The sequence below is a fragment of the Hippocampus comes genome, unplaced genomic scaffold (genome assembly GCF_001891065.2).
Source record: "Hippocampus comes isolate QL1 unplaced genomic scaffold, H_comes_QL1_v1.1 scaffold62, whole genome shotgun sequence".
NCBI classification, from domain to species: domain Eukaryota; kingdom Metazoa; phylum Chordata; class Actinopteri; order Syngnathiformes; family Syngnathidae; genus Hippocampus; species Hippocampus comes.
In genome coordinates, this window is record NW_017806062.1 from 883,915 (window position 1) to 902,663 (window position 18,749).

General features: G+C 45.1%; 1 protein-coding gene across 2 annotated transcripts in view; it reads right to left on the reverse strand.

Moving 5' to 3' along the window:
• The window catches only part of plxnb2b (plexin b2b), a 194,578-nt gene that overhangs the window by 67,814 nt on the left and 108,015 nt on the right, over positions 1 to 18,749 (reverse strand). For both annotated transcript variants that reach the window (XM_019893346.1, XM_019893345.1), the window contains one exon: positions 9,478 to 9,564. The gene's annotated coding sequence lies outside the window, so the exon portion shown is untranslated. The remainder of the gene's footprint in view (positions 1 to 9,477; positions 9,565 to 18,749) is intronic.

The following is an 18,749-nucleotide window of genomic DNA, read 5'->3' on the forward strand; positions in this document are numbered from 1 at the left end:
TCGGTTTCCCGTTGCGCCAGCCGCCGGTGCTGCCGCGGTCTGGTGAATGCAGCCAATTTCTCCGCTTGCATGGAGACGTGGGAGAGACGGTTGACAGCAAAGAGCATCTTAAAATGCCCGCCGGCGTTCAGACACCTTCCCTCGCCGCTTCATCACTAACAGGCAAACATTTGTAACCAAAGGTTTCTTACTCCCAGCTGGATGTTGCGTGGCAATTTAAAAATGAGCTATGCAAATGCAATTTCGCTGTGTGTCATCCAATGCGGCCAATTAATGAGCAGGTTTCTGCAGCACGGCTATAAATGAACATGGCGAAGAATAATAGTGAGATTAATGTGTTTTTCAAGCACTCGCCTAATTGCCAGAAGATTCCGCTAAGGCCACCGCGAGTCGTCACGTTTTCGACATGCAGGAGCGATTTAAGAAGCAGAAGGATCAACAGCATTAACTCTTATTATTTATACAAACTTAAACGTCTCCCCAATTGGCTTTTATTGGCATAAATACTTTATATATAATCCCCCGTGGAGATCGTGTTTGCATTTCAACTCAAAATGATTTCAGGGAGCGCAAAGAACCAAAGTTGCTCATTTTTACGTCAACAGGGCGGCTCAAGACCAAGTCTGGACGAAGACTCTGAGGAGTTGAGGGCAAAGTCTTTCAAGAGTTGAAACGGACTCAAGAGTACGATTTTAAGGAATTGAGACTAAGTCACGATGAAGACTGAGAAATTGAGATTCGTCTCACCAATACTAAAACAGATTAGGATGAAGTCATGATGAAAACTTTGAGGCGTTGAAATTAAGTCAAGACCAAGACCTAGGCAGACCAAGGCCAAGTCGAAAGCAAGTCTTTGAGGAGTTGAGGTCAAGATGGGGACTTTGAGGAGTAAAGATCAACTCAGGATCATGACTAAGGCAGATCAAGACCAAGATCGAAACCTTGAGGAGTTTAGACCAAATCAAGACCAAGTCCAGAAAAAAAAAAAATGGAGGAGTCTAGGACAAAATGAAGGCAGATCAAGACCAGGTCCAGAAAAAGGCTTTGAGGAGTTGAGACCAAGCCCAGACCACAACTCAGAGGAGTTGAAACAAACTCCAAACCCAGACCAGGTTGGGTTTTGCAGGATATCTAAAATCAATACCGTAAATAAGCTTGGTCTCAAAACATCAGTAGCACCACACGAATGGGAGCTGGGTTGCATTTCACAATAAGAAACCGTCAAAGACGATTTGGGTAGTAGGTATGGTGAACTGTCATGGATCATGGCTGCGAAGACAAAAAAAGCACTACCAAGTTTGGGCGCATCAAATTTGCCAATCACAATACTCGGATTCTACCGATGTCCAATTGCCGTCAATTTATTCATCAACAACATCACGCGTAGGTGAAGTAGTGCTGAATCTGGATCATAGACGAGACATTTAAAAATACAATCAGTCTTGAGACGAGGACGCCCTCCGTAAGCAGCCGCACTTTTCAAGTCGTCGTCAGAAAACAAATCAAGAATCGGTCGGCGAGGCCCGCGAGCATGGACGCACGGCGTGGCTGCGAATGAGAAATGATTGTTAAATGCAGTGCGAACACGCAAGGGGAGACGGCGGCTATGAGTAATCCGGCAGGCTAAATAGGGAGGGTGTGGGGGGTGTGGGGGGGGGGGCAGAACACAAGCTCCCAGATGCAAAACAGGCACATTACCGACAAGGAGCCTTTTTGTTTCGAACCTCTCCACTGATTGTTCTCGTCAGTGACGGTGCGAAGACTAATCCACCGTGGAAAGGGGAAGAGGGAGGATTTTCTCTAAGTATCCTTATTAGAGGGCCTTCTCTGATATGGCGAGGAGCGGGTGAGTAGGTAGCGAGGCGGGACGGGGCGAGGCGAGGCGAGGCGAGCGCGCTTGTGTGAAGACACCCCGTAGGTGCCGTATGAATCTTTAATACGAGGCTTAATGGCGAGGGAGGGCAGGAGGGAGGCGTGGAGAATATTAAGAGCCAGTCGGAAAAGGAGCGGAATCTCCGAGGAGGCGAGTGAGCCACCCCGTATCACAACACTCCTGATAAGTAGCCGCCTCCCAGGATCAAAACTAATTCTCCACAGCGCTTCCCCCCTTTTCAGATCGAGACGCCGCCGGCAGACGTCAGACTCACCGGAGTCCTCGGAAAAACGAGCAGACGGGCCTGATGTTCCGATTAAAAAAAAAAAAAAGAGAGGCTTCCCAGGTGTCGCCTTTCTTAATCTCTTTTGTCAAACGCCCACTTTGTGGAAAATTTGGCCATGGAACATTGTTGTAATTACACACAGAATGAGCCTAATGAGTGATATCTGTTCCACCAGAGGCAAAAACGCACCCAATTATCCGAATCAAAAAAAAAAAAAAAAAAAAAGGACGGTACAGTCAGACAGGAGAAGTGTGCTTTTCTTTGTTCTGCCGTGCTATTCATCAGGTGACAGCGACGCGAAAGACGGCGCTTAACTTCCCAAAGGTGCTGAAGTCACCGTCAGACGTGCGAGCGTGAAACTAATTAAAAGCGTTTTCTCGTGTCAGCGGAGGCGGGCGCAGGTGGCCCGCCTGCGCTTGTCGGCGGCTCCGATCACTCGCCGTCTCTCAAATGCTGATGATAATCACAGCGGTGGAAAATTGCGTGTCCATAAAAGGCCAAGCAACGTGGCTTCGTATTATTATCGCTGCATTCACGCTTGTTCGCTGATATTCGTGTATCCAAAGACACGTTGTAGAATAGAATAAGCGGCAGGGCTTGTTTTGTGCAGTTTTGCGCTGGTGCGTGCGACTTTTTTTTTTTCCAGCACAAAAGTTAGGTGCGCCCAAATTTTAAATTCCATTCAACCGAAATTTTTTATAGGTTCACTTTTTTTTTATTTTTGACAAAGTTGCTGCCTGTTTTTTCTTTCTTTCTTTTTTTTTTTTAAGGCACAGTGAGATTTTAGGGTGCCAGTGCATCCAAATTGGTCTCAGTCTTTTCTTTGGAGCACCTGCACAAAACGTTAGGTGCGCCCAAATTTTTAATTGCATTCGACAGAATTTTTTTTTATAGGTTCACTCTTTTTTTTTTTTTTGGACAAAGTTGGTGCCTTTTTTTTTTTTTTTTTTTTTTTTGGGAAAAGCAAGATTTTCGGGTGCCAGTGCGTCCAAATTGATCTCAGTCTTTTCTTTGGTGCACCTGCACAAAAAGTTAGGTGCGCTCAAATTTTTAATTGCACAAGACAGAAATTTTCTTTTAGGTTCACAAAGTTGCTGCCTGGTTTTTTGTTTGGTGTTTTTTTTAGGCATAGCGAGAATTTAGGGTGCCAGTGCATCTAAATTGGTCTCAGTCTAGAGCCCCGAGCTGTAAAGATGAATCCATATTGTATTTACATTGAGAAGGGCAGCAAAATGATTGATTATTTCATAAATGATTTACAGCAGAAAGACCTTTCTGTCTAGTACCCGATTAAAAAAAAACAACTTTTTCTCTAGAACGGTTGCTCAAATGATTTAGAATCATATACATCAGTGCTGCTTTTTTTTTTTGGTCGCGCTAGAACTTTTTCTTATCCTTGTGAATTTGCAGCATTCGAGGAAGCGTATAATGGTTTCCCGCAGGTGGCCCAACAACCAAACCCGAGAAAGGAAACATTCGGGAACGAGCAGGGGCTTCAATCGCCACAGGTTCCACCGTTAGCCGTAGACTTTCATTTGCCATCTGTGTACGCCTTCATAGATTTAGCCGCGCCGCTAAAACGGAGTTCTGCGGCGTTTCCCTCCGACCTTGATTACAGGGCGCAGCTAAAACCCCCGTCGAGAGTTTCTTGTATCCGTTTGCGGCGCGAGCGTCGCACATGAATCAAGTGGCCGCATATAAAATGTGTAGCTGCCCGTATGCTCATAGTGGAGGTAATGTTAATGATAAGTGGCATCTGGCGGAGCCGGTCCATTTCCTTGATTAGTTCTGTTCCAACCTCTGCCGGCGGGTTTATGGCCTGGCAATCCGCACGTTGAATCGCCCCTGACAGGTCGGGTTTGAGTGGTAGGCGAGGGCGGGGTGGGGGGGGGGGCGTATGGGAGGTTCGTAAGTGCCCTGATTGTTACCATGACGACCGTTGACAAGAAATGAGAGGGTTGGCCTTGGCCACCGTGGCGTGCGGCGCTCGATGGCTGCGTGAGGCCACCTCGTGGGAGATATTCCCAGCGTTTATAATCACTGTCAGCCGCCGACTCAAGCGGTTTGTGCGCAAACGTGTATTTATATGCGCGCTGGGTTGAAGCCCGCCTGGGAAAGTCATCTGGCCTAAGCTTCCCAAAATCCCGAAATCCAACTTAGCAGCTTTGTCATGAGCGACAATCTCCAAGATGAAGGTTTGAAAAATATCTCAGCAGCTGTGTTTACGTAAGCGCACGTTGACGTGCGGGGTTGGGGGAGAGCACTTGGTTATGTTACCCGGCGATCTGGATCCAATTGCTTGCGCGCCGCTTTTTAAGACGACAATAATCTGCTCCTGCGTCAACGTGCTCTTCGGCCCATAAGGCACGCGGGAGTGGTTCAGTCACATGTATTCATTTTCAGTCATAGAAAACAGCCAACGATGTACATCAGCATGTACAACCAACAAAAAAAAAAAAAAAAAAAACAACAACAAAAAAACCTGCATAGTCACAATATACCACCATAAACAAAATGCAACAGCAAACTACACGGACACTTTCCAGAATGAGCCCGACACTGAGCGTGGACATGTTTTGCCCGCAGCTAAGGCTGTTGCTGGCATAGACACAAGAAAAAAAAAAAAAAAAAAAAAAGGAAAAAAATAAAAAAACAAACTCATTGCGCGGAGACATGCCAGATGAGTCTCATCTCATCATCAACTTGCATGGCGAAGTTTCATTAGCAGACACTTAATAAAAGACAGGCACGTTTGTAAGCTCCCCGCCGGCGGCGGTGGCGGCAGCGGTGGATGGTGTCGATAAGGCAGAGTTAATCTCAATCACAATAAATAACATTGATTACAATGGCTCAATGCTGGGGGAAAAGTTCTCAAAATGAAAGCTGCATGACAAGAGTAATGAATCAAATATAATCAGTCTGGGGGGGGGGGGACGTACTGACACTTATTGTTGAAGGTCAATTTTCTCTGAGATGGTGGAGAGCAGTGCTGCCTCACGGCGAGAATGTCCCTGGTTCAATTCCATGCAACTTTCGGGCGAATTCCCCCCCCCCCCCCCCCAACAACAAACAAACACGCCCAATGGGCCAAGTAGCGCCCTACCTTTTACCTCATCTGCTTCAACATGTGATTAATTAACAACAATCAATTCCACACATCCATCGCAAAACCCTTTATAGCTTTTATTAGTGGAACTGAAGTAACTGGTGGGAAATAAAAGGGTGCATTGTCTTTCTACATGTGTTGCTCCACCATTTCTTTTCAAATATCCTTTGCATTGTGTGTTTGGATGAAGCTAGCGGAATCCTCTCAGGCAAAGTTTTGTGGTTGTTTCAAGCAAATGTAACTCTCTTTGTTTTATGTTTAGGTTGACAGTCAACCAGTGAACTTGGAGTGCAGCTATCAAATATTTTTTTCTTTTGAATAATCAGGGATATATTTTGGCTTGTTTAAAGAACAGTTAAAAGAGTAAATAAGACCATTCACTTCATAAACAACCAACTTCTTTTTTTAAAGATATGCAAACGTTATTTTTCTTAAATTTAAACTGTGTACAGCAGCAAATTGTTTTCTTGTCTGGAAACATTACCAGATGAAATTTTGGGCTATTGGTCAAACTGACGTCAAGAATCTCAGTTGCGTCTTTGCCTGCTAAAATAGCACAGTTAGGTTAGCCTAGTTTGTTCAAGCGACAGGAACTTCAACTTTGTCAGCCTGTTAGCATCCAAGCTAAGTATATTCGGCTTTTGAAGAGTCATCCAACGGCACCCGTTCCTAGCCGCTAGCCGCTAACGTCAAGTCAGAGTCAAGCTAGTCGCAACAATGATTACAGGCACCCGTGGACACGTCCTGCGAAAGCCAACTTCAAAATGAAACGTTAGCGTCCGAACGAGCGTTGTCGCAGCTGACCAGACTCGCTTTTCTGACGGCGCAAATCTAAGAAACGGTTATCTGAGGCAAAAAAAAATAAAAATCCTTGAATAATTTTTTTTAATCGTGGACTTGTTCCACCCCTACGGATCTCAAATGTTGCTGTTCCATTAAAGGCGTTTTCAGTCAAATCTCGGCATACCTTAACACGGATGTCTGAATATGACAAAACAAAATGTGACACAAAATCCCTTGATCTTAACTTCCCATGGAAACTTTTGTCAAAGTTTCCCACCACTTTGCAACCCTTCTTCTTCAACTGACTTCTTCCTTTTTTTCAAGTCATCACATTCTCTGGGCGTCAATCAGAAACCAGCAACTCTCATCTCTCCTTTAAATACGTCGAGAGAGAAGGAGGGAGGCTCGTTTCCGCCTCCGTTAACTACATCAGGTCAAACCTGTAATGACAAGCGCTGTTGGGAAAAAAAATAAATTAAAAAATCATCTGCGCCAGCACACGATTTGGGTGAAGAGTCCATTTCTCCCCAGACGCAGTTCACGGAGGGGTCACAGCAGAGACGGATTGTACTCCGACTAAATCCAATTGTGGTCTGCAACAATAAGTTCTTGGCGGCGGGGAAGTGGCAGAATTATTTTCAAGATCTGCCTGAATGGGATCTTGCAGCAGCGCGCCGGCATACGATTAGCGGTAGCCTCTTATTCATTTGATCTGGTGGCGAAATTGCTCGCGCCGTTTGCATCATTGCGACGTGAAGGGCGACGACCTTGCCGGGGCGCTCGCTCTGCCGCCTGCGTTGACAACGCCGCATGCTCGACATCACGAATCGGGGATTGCGTGGTTTGTTGTAAGGGATTACCAGTCTGACCTTTGGAGTTTTCATCCATTTAATCGTTACATCAGAAAACAAAACACACACAAACAGACAAAAAAATAAAATAAAATCATAATAATTGTTTGGGACAAAGGCCTTTGAAGGTCACATGATTGTTTGATGAGATCTACGGCCTGAATGCTTCCACTTGGCCATGAATATAAACGCGGTCTTTTTTTTTTTTAATGACAAAGACGTATGAGCTACACTGGAAATACAATGAGACCGAAAGCTGGAAGCATTAATCACCCGAAAAGCTCACGGTCACAAGGTGGACATCGCATGTAGTCATTTTATTTTATTTTTTTTTTAATTCGTTTAATATCAAAGCTCTTTATCCTATATAGAGTGGCGGCACGATTTGGTTTGACGCGGCGGAGAGACCAATCCTCTTACTCGCGTCTTTACGAGGTCAGCAGTGGAAATGGACAGAGTTCAGACAGATGGGCCCTGAGGGGATAAGGCGGGGAATAGAGATAAAAAAATAAAATAAAATAAAAGAGAATAAAAATAGGAAAGGGTGTCAAATCAAGCTGGAATTTGGTGCTGAGCCAGAAATATGGTTTAAAAAAAAAAAATTTAATCAAGACAAGGGACTGGCCTGTGGACTTGGAGGGTGGGGGGGAGGAAAAAGCCGATTTGAACTGTCAGGATCCATCAACGAAAGGATCGGCTTTGTTTGCTCACTTCCACAATAACTTTCCCGACATCCAAATATGATTGTTGGGCCAAGTTCAGCAGACATACAGGCCAGGCAGTCGACATGACTGATCACTGGCTTTGGATTTGACTCCATCCAACACGTAAAAATAAAACCCGCCACACACAGAGTACGATTTGTGTTTTACAGTAATACACAACGATATTGATTAAGGGCGTGCACCTCTCCAAGAAAAGACAATTCGCTTGATCCAGAGGGATTACGGTTTGCTTCGAAAGGGTACGGCTTAGCTCGAAAAGGGGATGATGCAATGAGTTTGTTGGTGGAAATTTACAACAGGAATATACATCTAGACACACACACACACACACACACACACACACACACACACACACACATCAGTGTGGTATGTCAAACTCAGAAGACTTGTTTGTTTTCACTTTACAGGACCAAAAGGATGTGAATGTAACAATATTTCTTTTCTTTTTTTTTTCGTGTTGCTGCTTGTCGAAAATTGAGTAGAATCTTAGTCCGGCCCGTTAACTCTGCAACCCCCTGAAACTCCACATGCCCTCTTCTCCAAGGCATGGAGATGCCCCCCCCCCCCCGGCCATGAGGTCCCTGTAAAAAAAAGGACTCGTGGCCAAGTGCTCTCTGAAGTGAAGCTTTGATAAAATGTGCTATTTTTTCCACTTGAACGCTCCGATCTGCAGGAAGCAGTCTGCTGCTAGAAATTGCTACCGCCTGCCCTCGCTCAACTTGCCTGCATCTTTTGAGGGGAATGAAAGATGCAGGCGGCAGCGCTCCTGCTAGTCTCCATCCTCGGGGCACAAAACACAAGCCTGACAACGCGACAAGCAATCCCTCTCGGCAGGGCTGTCCAAAGAAAAGTGTCGATGCTAACAAAATGCATGACAGCCACTCACTTATGTTAACAGGCCGCGCGCACGTAAGAGCAGCATCCGTCTGTGCCGGCTCGCTTTTAGTTTGGGAAGAGTGCAGATTTGGAAGAAGGGGTGGTGGGGGGCAAAAGATAGTCTTCCTTTACATCGAGGGATGGCTGTGCGGCCCGAGATGGGGTGAAGGAGATGTGGGATTGAATGCTCGTTTGGGGAAATGGGGAAAGTAGGGAAGAAAAAAAAAACAAGCCCATCAATATCCTGTCACGGCTGCCTGGGCAAACGCTACGCTGTAGAAATGCTGAGATAACACGAGACAGATAAGTGGAGTCCCTCGCTTTCTAATAACGGCCCACAACGGCTAAGAAAAAGTTGACTTGACCTCAGCTTGGAGGAAACTATTAAATAATCCTTGCGGGCATTGCACCACCAGCAGCAGTCAACACACAAAATATGGCGCGACCTCCTCTAAAGCTCAGAACAAACTTTCCAACTGAGACCTGACATTATATTTGGAAGCAAACACTCCTGGATCCACACTAGGCGTAGGGCAGGTTACCGGTTTGACGGTTTACCGTGGTTTAAAAAAAGTCACGGTTTCAATATCCATAACGTCTGTTACGGTACTGAGTTGTGGGGACTTCCAAGCGAGATGATTGGCTGCTTGCAAAGGTGAGTGAGCGCGCCGCTTCTTTGAAAGGAATTGGGGCCAGTCGCTCTTTGTTGTACTTTTTTTTCGGCAAAAAGAGAGAGGGGATGTGAACAGTTACGCAAGGAGGAGGAGGGAGGGCGCTAAGAGACGCTGCAAACGAGGATGCGTTTTTACTCTCCACCACATCGGACATAAGCTTGCCAAATCAAAGTTCCTTGTTCATAAAAAGCCGCTCGATGACAGCGGCGAGTCCTATCAAGCCAAGTGCAAGTCGAACTTCCATTGGATAATCTTTTAAATAAATAAATAAATATATATATAAATGAAATGATCAGTACTTACCAGACACTTGATAAGCGACCAAAATCCTAGTGTGGCGTCATTTAAGAAGGCAGAGGGCACAGCAGCAACGAGTGAGTGAATCCGGACCTGCAAACAGAACAACAACCAACGTCAAGAGCTTGCTGGGATATTGTGGAAGGCGGCAGGCAGTTGAGAGGGTCTCCCCGCCAAGACCGAACCTCGTTGCGCGAGCGGTAAAAGTTCACCCAAGCAACGATTTACCCGTGTGATCGATGGCATAATCAATAGGATAACCGATTCTAAAAAGATATCGTCCGACTTTTAAGATAATTATGGTCAAACTATTAACTCTTACAGTGGAAAAGCTAACATAGAATCCAATGTAAAGCAACGTGTCATTAATATTCCGAGCAATTATGCAGCAGCTGTCGCAGTCAAGATACTTCTTGGATTTATTTGTTGCACATATTTACATCTGGGTAGCGAATGTTTTTCCTGCTGGCTTGGAACCTCGATTTTATTCTTTTTTTTTTTTTTTTGAAGAACGTTGACTAATTAGATCCGCCAAACTGCTGCTTGTTGGGAAGTGAGTTGAGTCATCTTGCACGGGAGGGGGGAAAGAAAGCAGACGATCGACAGTTAATATCTCGAAAAATTTCCAAGTCGGGTCACCGCTATCTCAAGCCACCGCTGTATTGTTTTGAGACGTCAACGTGCACAGTTGTGACTTCAAACAATGCGTGTAGCCATGGGACAGATGAAATCGAATCGCAGTGCAAACAGAGAGGAGTCGCCTTTATTCTGCGGCGGTTCATTTACATCTGACAGAAACCAACACCGTAAAACGTCATGAAGGTCAAATGTGCCTTTTGGTTGAGGTGATTAAATTATGCATGATAATTAGTTATAGGAACAAAAGGTTCTGTATTTAGAGAGAGAAATAAATAGTGTAATGATCTTGGGGTTTTTTTTTTTCGAGTTTCAAACAGCAGTTTAGGGAGCGAGGAAACACTTTAGCCATGATATCAATTGACAGGCGCATTTAATTTTTTTTTTTTTTTTTGATTAGCCATAGCCGTTAGCGGAGCGTGGCCATCTTTCAATTCTGCATTCCAACCAATTACACATGCGGGAAAAGCGCCAAGCCACACAAAAGACAGTCGGCGCGCCAATTTCCTTCCGTCTTATCCCCCCCCCCACCACCACCCCCCCGAACGCCCTGGACCGAATCCCACATTCAACCCAAAAGTGCCTATTCCAAGGAATCTTGCAATAAATTCACGACGAGGAAAAAAGGAAGCCGTCGATTCAACTAAAAGCCGGGCGGCTGCCTTTGATCAGCGAGCGAGGGTGGATTAGAGCGGATTTTCCGGAAGTTTCACTTCAATCCCAACGAGGGTCTACAGTGGAAAACCACCAATAAACTCGCACGGCAAAGATGAGAAAGACAAAGGATTGACTCGACATGTGTTTTGCTTTTTCCTGTGGATTTTCTCGTGGGTGTGATTTTGCGCGCGCGGCGTGGACAACGGTCGATAGGTCGTCGCCGCCGACGTTTCTCCTTTTCTTATGACGGATGTTGCTGAAGCAAGCAGGTCTCGTCAAAGGCGAGGGTTTATGTCAGGTGAGGACTCAGAGGACTCGACCGCAGGCCCCGCGGTTTCTTTTGAACTTTCGGTGTCATGCCGTCAACAAGAAAAAAATGAATAAATAAAAAAATCGAGCGAAGCAGAGTATTATGTCTGCGGGGGTGGACTGATGAGGCCACCATTCACTCTGTTGTCGTGTCGTCAATCACTCTCGCTCGCGTACAGTAAATGATTTTTCAACGCGCCGCCGGCTGATGGATCAGCACAGCGACAGGAGGAGGTGGAGGACTTCTCTGCTCACTGGAAGGAGAACGCGAGATGCCCACGTGACCTCTTTCTTGCTGCGCCGCGCAACGTTTTTTTTTTCCCATTTGGACGCTAAAATGTCAGGCCCCGGGACAGAGCCGTGATGGATTCCCCCTCGCGGTGGTTTCCATGCTTTCAAAGGGAGGACGCAAGAGGAGAGGAAGACAAGTTCTGCGTTGAACGAGACGCTGTCAGGAGGTGCTGCACCTCTTCATCGGGCCTGGTCCTCCTCGGGGGCAAACCGGCATTCTCTCCACTTGATGCCCTCCAGCTAATGTAGCGTGTGGAGTTTATATGTCTTCCCAATATCTGCTTGGGTCTTCTCCGGGTACTCCGGTTTCCTGCTACATTCCAAACACCACACAGGGTCGGTTCCACCGAATATTCGAAATGGTTCATCGACGTGAATGTGAGTGTGAGTGGTGATCTATTTGTGCCCTGTGATTGGCTGGCGACCGTTCACCCAGACAGCTGGGATAGGCTACGGCACACCGGCGACCCAAGTGGCGATTTGTGGTTTGGAAAACACACACACGCGCACGCACACGATATATTTTACATGAAATTTATCCCACTGGGTCGTCATGGGGATTCTCCACGCAGGGACAACGAGGCGCTCAATCTAAAGTGGCCAAACGCTGGCCTGTTTATCACGCTCTTCCGCGTTTTCTGTGCAACGCGCGCACTCATGGCCCAAAGCGCGGCGCTCCAAGGCGGCCGCACCAGCGCAATATCAGCAATTATCTTCAAAACATGTGCCATGTATTTAGAAACGGGTCTCTTAATTAATCAACTCGCTCGGTTAAGGACTTGTCATTAAGACCCTTCGATCAAATTTAAGAGCCCAATTCAATGAATGTGACCATTAGGAGTGAGCGATTTGGCTTCCAAATGACAAATACGATAAATATTTTAACAGTCTGTGGAACGTCTTTTTGTGTGTGTGTGTGTGTGTGTGTGTGTGTGTGTGTGTGTGTGTGTGTGTGTGTGCCAAATACTTCAACAGGAAAGTGTTTTATGTCTATGACAATTTGACCGGGATTCAATATTCACATCGATGATTCAACGACAAGGTCTTCAATTTCGGAAAATCTCATTTCAGACATCCTGTGTTTTGCTCGAAGCTAGTCATTGCTTGAAGAGGACACACCATCACAGCAGCAAATTGATTGTAACGAGTGCTTGGTGCCAGTCACCAAATTTGGCCAGTCGATTGGAATTTCAGTCCAGCCAGATCTCGGATTACCGTGGGCCACCAAATTTTCATTAAGGCGAACCCGCTGAAACACTGACTGGCCAACAGTGCAGAGCACAAATCACACTTCTGCCAGTTCCCAGTTGACACGCCATCAAATTCAGTGATATATTTTCAGATTTGTTTAGAGAGGATGAAATGAACTCAACCAAAAGTACCACGACTTACGCAGACAAAATAGGGCTGTGTATAAAGCAATTCTGTCTCTTGGCGGAGGAGGTACGGACTGTGAACCAAACCACATTCGTAGGGTAGGCGGAAGGCGTTCTCCAAGCTATGTCAAATATTAGCTTAACATTACGATTAGCATACTCGCTAACGCCAGCTCGACAGCATGCTCAACATTTCAGCATCAAAAGAAGACGTCTTTCAATGGTGCCTGAACTTCCCTCTGTCCCCAAATGTAATCGTGTCATGTCCAATGATTTTGTGAATTTGTGAACGGCAAAAAAGGGAGTGAATTGTGGGGGTGACACGCGCGGCTCAAGGCAACACGGCTCCACAGAGAGAGCACAGAGTTGAAAGCATCCCTCCAGTGACGAAAAGGCAGCGAGAAAGAAAGATGAAAGAAAGTCCTGGCTAATTTACTCCGCGCCGTCATTCGCAATCTTTCTCTCTGTACTCGCGCACCTCCTGTGGTGCCGTGTTCTCTGTTCTTTGGCACCCGGGCACAATTAACCTACAGACGCTCCGGGTGATCCGACGGAAATATTTACTTTGAACGGAAGAAGCAATTTGTTCATGTTTGTGATGACGCCTTCATTTCATGGGATGAATATTCCAGAATACGGTGGAAAAACAAATGCACAGCTCATTTATAATCTTTAAATCAATATCCTCTTTTGTCCCAAATGACAATTTTACGACGGGATTATTTAATTTGTTCAAAATAAAGAAGGTGGGCTTCTTAGAAAAAAGGCTTCTGAAGTTTGACATGAAAGACAAATAATTACGATACTAACATGCACACCATAATCCAACATCACTAGCGACACACAGTTATCATTTCAGTTGAAAGTTATTCAGGGATTTTTTTTTTTTTTTTTTTTTTTTTTTTTTTTTTTGTGTACCTGGGGGCACACCTTTCCCGTTTTTGTCAAGGCATTTTCAAGGAATCCAGGCAGAGTCAACTGAATACCGAAAATCTTTAAGCATGCCTACCCCAAAAGTCTTTGCCACACGGTAGCAGCAAAGCACTACAGTCATACCTGAACTTACAAGCGACTTGAGTTTTCAAGATATGAGCTGTTGCTTGTCCAGTTTATTTTATTTTTTTCTTGAGTTGCGAGCAAAAATGTTTACTGTCAAATTAAACATGAAAATGTATGTATTTATACTGCATCATGTTTTTCTTTGACAAATGTCCACTGGGCGTTTGTTAATACATAACCCAAAACTCGACTTACTCTTTACTCGACTAGCATATGTTATGGAGTTACAACCCTTTAATATTATGAATTCATATATTGTGTTGTATTGTGTAATATATATATATATATATATATATATATTCTTTATCCTCTACGCAGAATGGCTGACATTACAAAATCTTACTGAGGAGTTTTTACTGGCCCCGTGTGTTGTATATTTGTATGTATGTATTATACTGCCCCCAGGTGGCCAAGGTGTGTACACCAATGAGGACAGCACAACAGCCATTGAATTGAAATACAGAGTATGGCAAAAATTGTTATTACTTTCTGTTCAATTATATCAGTGTACAACACAGCCAAATTGGCTTGAATGTGGCTGGCACAAAATGTCTCTTCGGCGTTAAAATTTCCCACATTGATTTATTGGATGTGTGTCAGACGACAATTTTGAGCTCAGGACAAATATTTACCTCATTCTTTTATTTTGGTTTGGTGAAAGCGGGAAAACGTCACGCCGTGCCAAAATCAAGCATAGCGCCTTTGCAAGCAAGCTCCCGAGGCTGGAAAAGCGTCCAGTTTTGTGGACACTGCTTCAACACAAACACAGCTTTTGTTCTCCAAGCCGACAAGACGTCCGAGGCACGCTATTTGTCACGTTCGATGCACTGCAAATGCGCAGCACTCAAACGCTGCACGGGCAAGGATGCCAAAAACGGCAAAATTAGTCAGAGAGAGACTTTGTATCATGTATTTATTTATTTGTTTGTTTCGGGAGAAGGTTATAAGGTAGGTAGGTTGGTCAACCCCCAAAACAATATATGGCAGCAAAGCCAAATACATCCGGTGTTAGAGACATGCAGGCAACGTGCCGGGCCTTGACAAGTTTGCCGGGCGACATGGCGGCTTCATGCAACTGATTCCATTTGAAAGCCTTACTTACTTCAGAGAACAATTTCTCTGACAGCGTCAAGAGAGGAAAGTAAGGGGCGGAGGGGAGACGATGACAGTATTTAACAGCTCTCCCCATCTTGAGAAATGTCATGCAAATAGGTGACGCGTAATCCCACTCAAATGCCGGCCCGCAAATCACTTAATGCGGCGGGGCGGAAACGGATGGACGGTGGGCGAGTCGAGTCGAGTCGCCTCGCGCGGCTTTTCGAGATGGCCGGATTGCTCCCGCGTAATTCCGCGGCACGCTCATTGCCAGAAACCTTCAACATTTGTGGCGATGATTTCAGAGACGCAAAAAATAAGTGCTGTGCCTCCCGGCTTGTCACCCATTTGCGGTTGAATTATTTTTAACTTTTGCAAACCCACGAGAAACCGCGAGAGAGCGAGAGAGTGACAGAGAGAGAGCTGCTGGGATTATTGGCAGTTTGTAAAATCCTATCAGAATAGATGACACAAAGAATCAGATCATGTCGCGGATCGCGGCGGGATGAGCGGCAAACAGCCACCTTCGGCATCTGCTTAACGAGGATGACATCGCTTCATTTATTGACAAGTCTCGTTCTAAAATATCACCCAAAGCGATGAAAATAAAAAAAAATAAAAAAATCTGACACTCCCCTCCAAAACAACTCCACGTTGCAGTCGCACATTGTCTATTGTCGCTATCCCATGACAACATGTCACTTTTTATTTATCAGGAGCCATCGAAATTGTTTGAGTTGGATGTTTTGATGATCTTTTTTAAAAGACTCCACAAACAGGTGTTTTTTTTTTTTGGATGGCTTTTTTCAGCACATTTTTGTAGACAGGCGTCCGTGCGCTCAGCATAAAAACAGGTACAGCTTCATTTTTGAGCCTGGGTAAATCTAATCGACAGAGTTTGGGATCGCATTGCGGCTGTTTGGGCGTTCCGACAGAGGGAGATGCCCCGCCCCAGATAGACCTGACAATCTTTGTGCCGTGAGGCTCATTTAGCGTGTTTGGAAATTTGGTTGACCGCGCTACGGCTCACTGGGAGTTCCATCAAACGGGCTGCCGTGCCCCCGGCACAAATGGCTCTTGGTGACTTAGTAAAAGCAGGTCTAAGTGGTGGCGCCAAGTGGTGTCAATGAGATTTCAAAATAAAGTGGCTCCGTTAGGGACAAGACTTGTCAGTCTTCCGGTCAAACGATTCCTTTCTTGATCAACGGTTGAAGTTCACAAGGTGGCAATGGCTGTCTTTTCGTCTTGATCTGCTTTTGCGCGAAAATAATGCGACTCGGCAAAAGGAAAGTACGTGTCTGCAACATTGCCTCCCAAAAATTCCAGTCCTTATCCGAAGCTTTTTGGCATTTGGTTCATGAAAACCAAGTGACGACGATTGCCCTTTGACCTCAACGTCACAAATTAAAATCACGAAGGGAGGGATCAGTCAGGGACATTTGTGCAACCGTGCCTGGATTCAGTCATCCGTCCCGTTCACTATGCGAGGATATCGGCATGCGCTTGACTAAAAAAGCGCCGGCGATCATCTTATGTCTTCGCCATCTTGTCTCACCTTCCATATAAAGAGACTTAGATGCAAAGTGCATCTCCGCAGCAGCACCTGCATAGCCGACTTTCTTCCAAGAGCGCTCGGTTCATTTAAACAAAGTGACGGCCATTGAGACTCATCTTCGAAACGGAGTCCTCGTGGGAACGTTTGCTTCAAAGGTGGCTTCAAATCCTGCTTTGGGCTGCTATTAACAGAATAAATTCTTCCCCACCATCGGCGAGAAACAAAATCCTGTTGCCCGCCGTGCTTGTTCCCGTTCTATTCCCCGCGAGGGCCACACCATTCCCCAGGAATTAACCCCAAAGTCATTACGCCGGTGAGGGTCAGCGAACGTGAGGCATTTGTGAACAACACGAGCGGCGTACTGGCTCCAGTGTTCCGCCTCGGGCGTCCTCAGTCCACACTCAAAGACAGACCCTGTGATAATACCCGACACACACACACACACACACTTCAACAGGAAAGTGTTTTATGTCTATGACAATTTGACCGGGATTCAATATTCACATCGATGATTCAACGATAAGGTCTTCAATTTCGGAAAATCTCATTTCAGACATCCTGTGTTTTGCTAGAAGCTAGTCATTGCTTGAAGAGGACACACCATCACAGCAGCAAATTGATTGTAACGAGTGCTTGGTGCCAGTCACCAAATTTGGCCAGTCGATTGGAATTTCAGTCCAGCCAGATCTCGGATTACCGTGGGCCACCAAATTTTCATTAAGGCGAACCCGCTGAAACACTGAATGGCCAACAGTGCAGAGCACAAATCACACTTCTGCCAGTTCCCAGTTGACACGCCATCAAATTCAGTGATATATTTTCAGATTTGTTTAGAGAGGATGAAATGAACTCAACCAAAAGTACCACGACTTACGCAGACAAAATAGGGCTGTGTATAAAGCAATTCTGTCTCTTGGCGGAGGAGGTACGGACTGTGAACCAAACCACATTCGTAGGGTAGGCGGAAGGCGTTCTCCAAGCTATGTCAAATATTAGCTTAACATTACGATTAGCATACTCGCTAACGCCAGCTCGACAGCATGCTCAACATTTCAGCATCAAAAGAAGACGTCTTTCAATGGTGCCTGAACTTCCCTCTGTCCCCAAATGTAATCGTGTCATGTCCAATGATTTTGTGAATTTGTGAACGGCAAAAAAGGGAGTGAATTGTGGGGGTGACACGCGCGGCTCAAGGCAACACGGCTCCACAGAGAGAGCACAGAGTTGAAAGCATCCCTCCAGTGACGAAAAGGCAGCGAGAAAGAAAGATGAAAGAAAGTCCTGGCTAATTTACTCCGCGCCGTCATTCGCAATCTTTCTCTCTGTACTCGCGCACCTCCTGTGGTGCCGTGTTCTCTGTTCTTTGGCACCCGGGCACAATTAACCTACAGACGCTCCGGGTGATCCGACGGAAATATTTACTTTGAACGGAAGAAGCAATTTGTTCATGTTTGTGATGACGCCTTCATTTCATGGGATGAATATTCCAGAATACGGTGGAAAAACAAATGCACAGCTCATTTATAATCTTTAAATCAATATCCTCTTTTGTCCCGAATGACAATTTTACGACGGGATTATTTAATTTGTTCAAAATAAAGAAGCTGGGCTTCTTAGAAAAAAGGCTTCTGAAGTTTGACATGAAAGACAAATAATTACGATACTAACATGCACACCATAATCCAACATCACTAGCGACACACAGTTATCATTTCAGTTGAAAGTTATTCAGGGATTTTTTTTTTTTTTTTTACCGATTATCCGAAAAAAAACCACCATGTCAAATATAATTATACAGTGGTGCTTTGAGATACAAGTCAACTGAATGTGAACTTTTTCAAGAAACGAGCCGTTGAGTGTCTGATTTTTCTTTTTTCTTTTTTTTTACTAGAACTTGTTAGCAAAAAGCGAGCGCTGTTTTATGGCAATGAACTCAACTCACTTCACAACAAGCGGCACTTCGTCAAATGGTGAACAAGTCTTCCAAAAAAAAGAGGCTTCAACCCGTTCGGGTTTAAAATTTACCGTCAACCTAAACATAAAATGAAGAGAATGCAAATTGTGCAAATTTGAAACAACCACACGGTTTAGGCTTTGAGTTTGCTCACTTCATGTTAATCACCGAATAATGACCTGGAAAACGCCACAGACGTGCAAACAAATAGCAGCATCTACGTGGCGGTGCCTATCAGCCTTAAAGCAACAAAAATATGAACACAAATGGTGGAGCAACACATGCAGACATGACACACATATATATATATACATATATATATATACATTATACATATATATATATA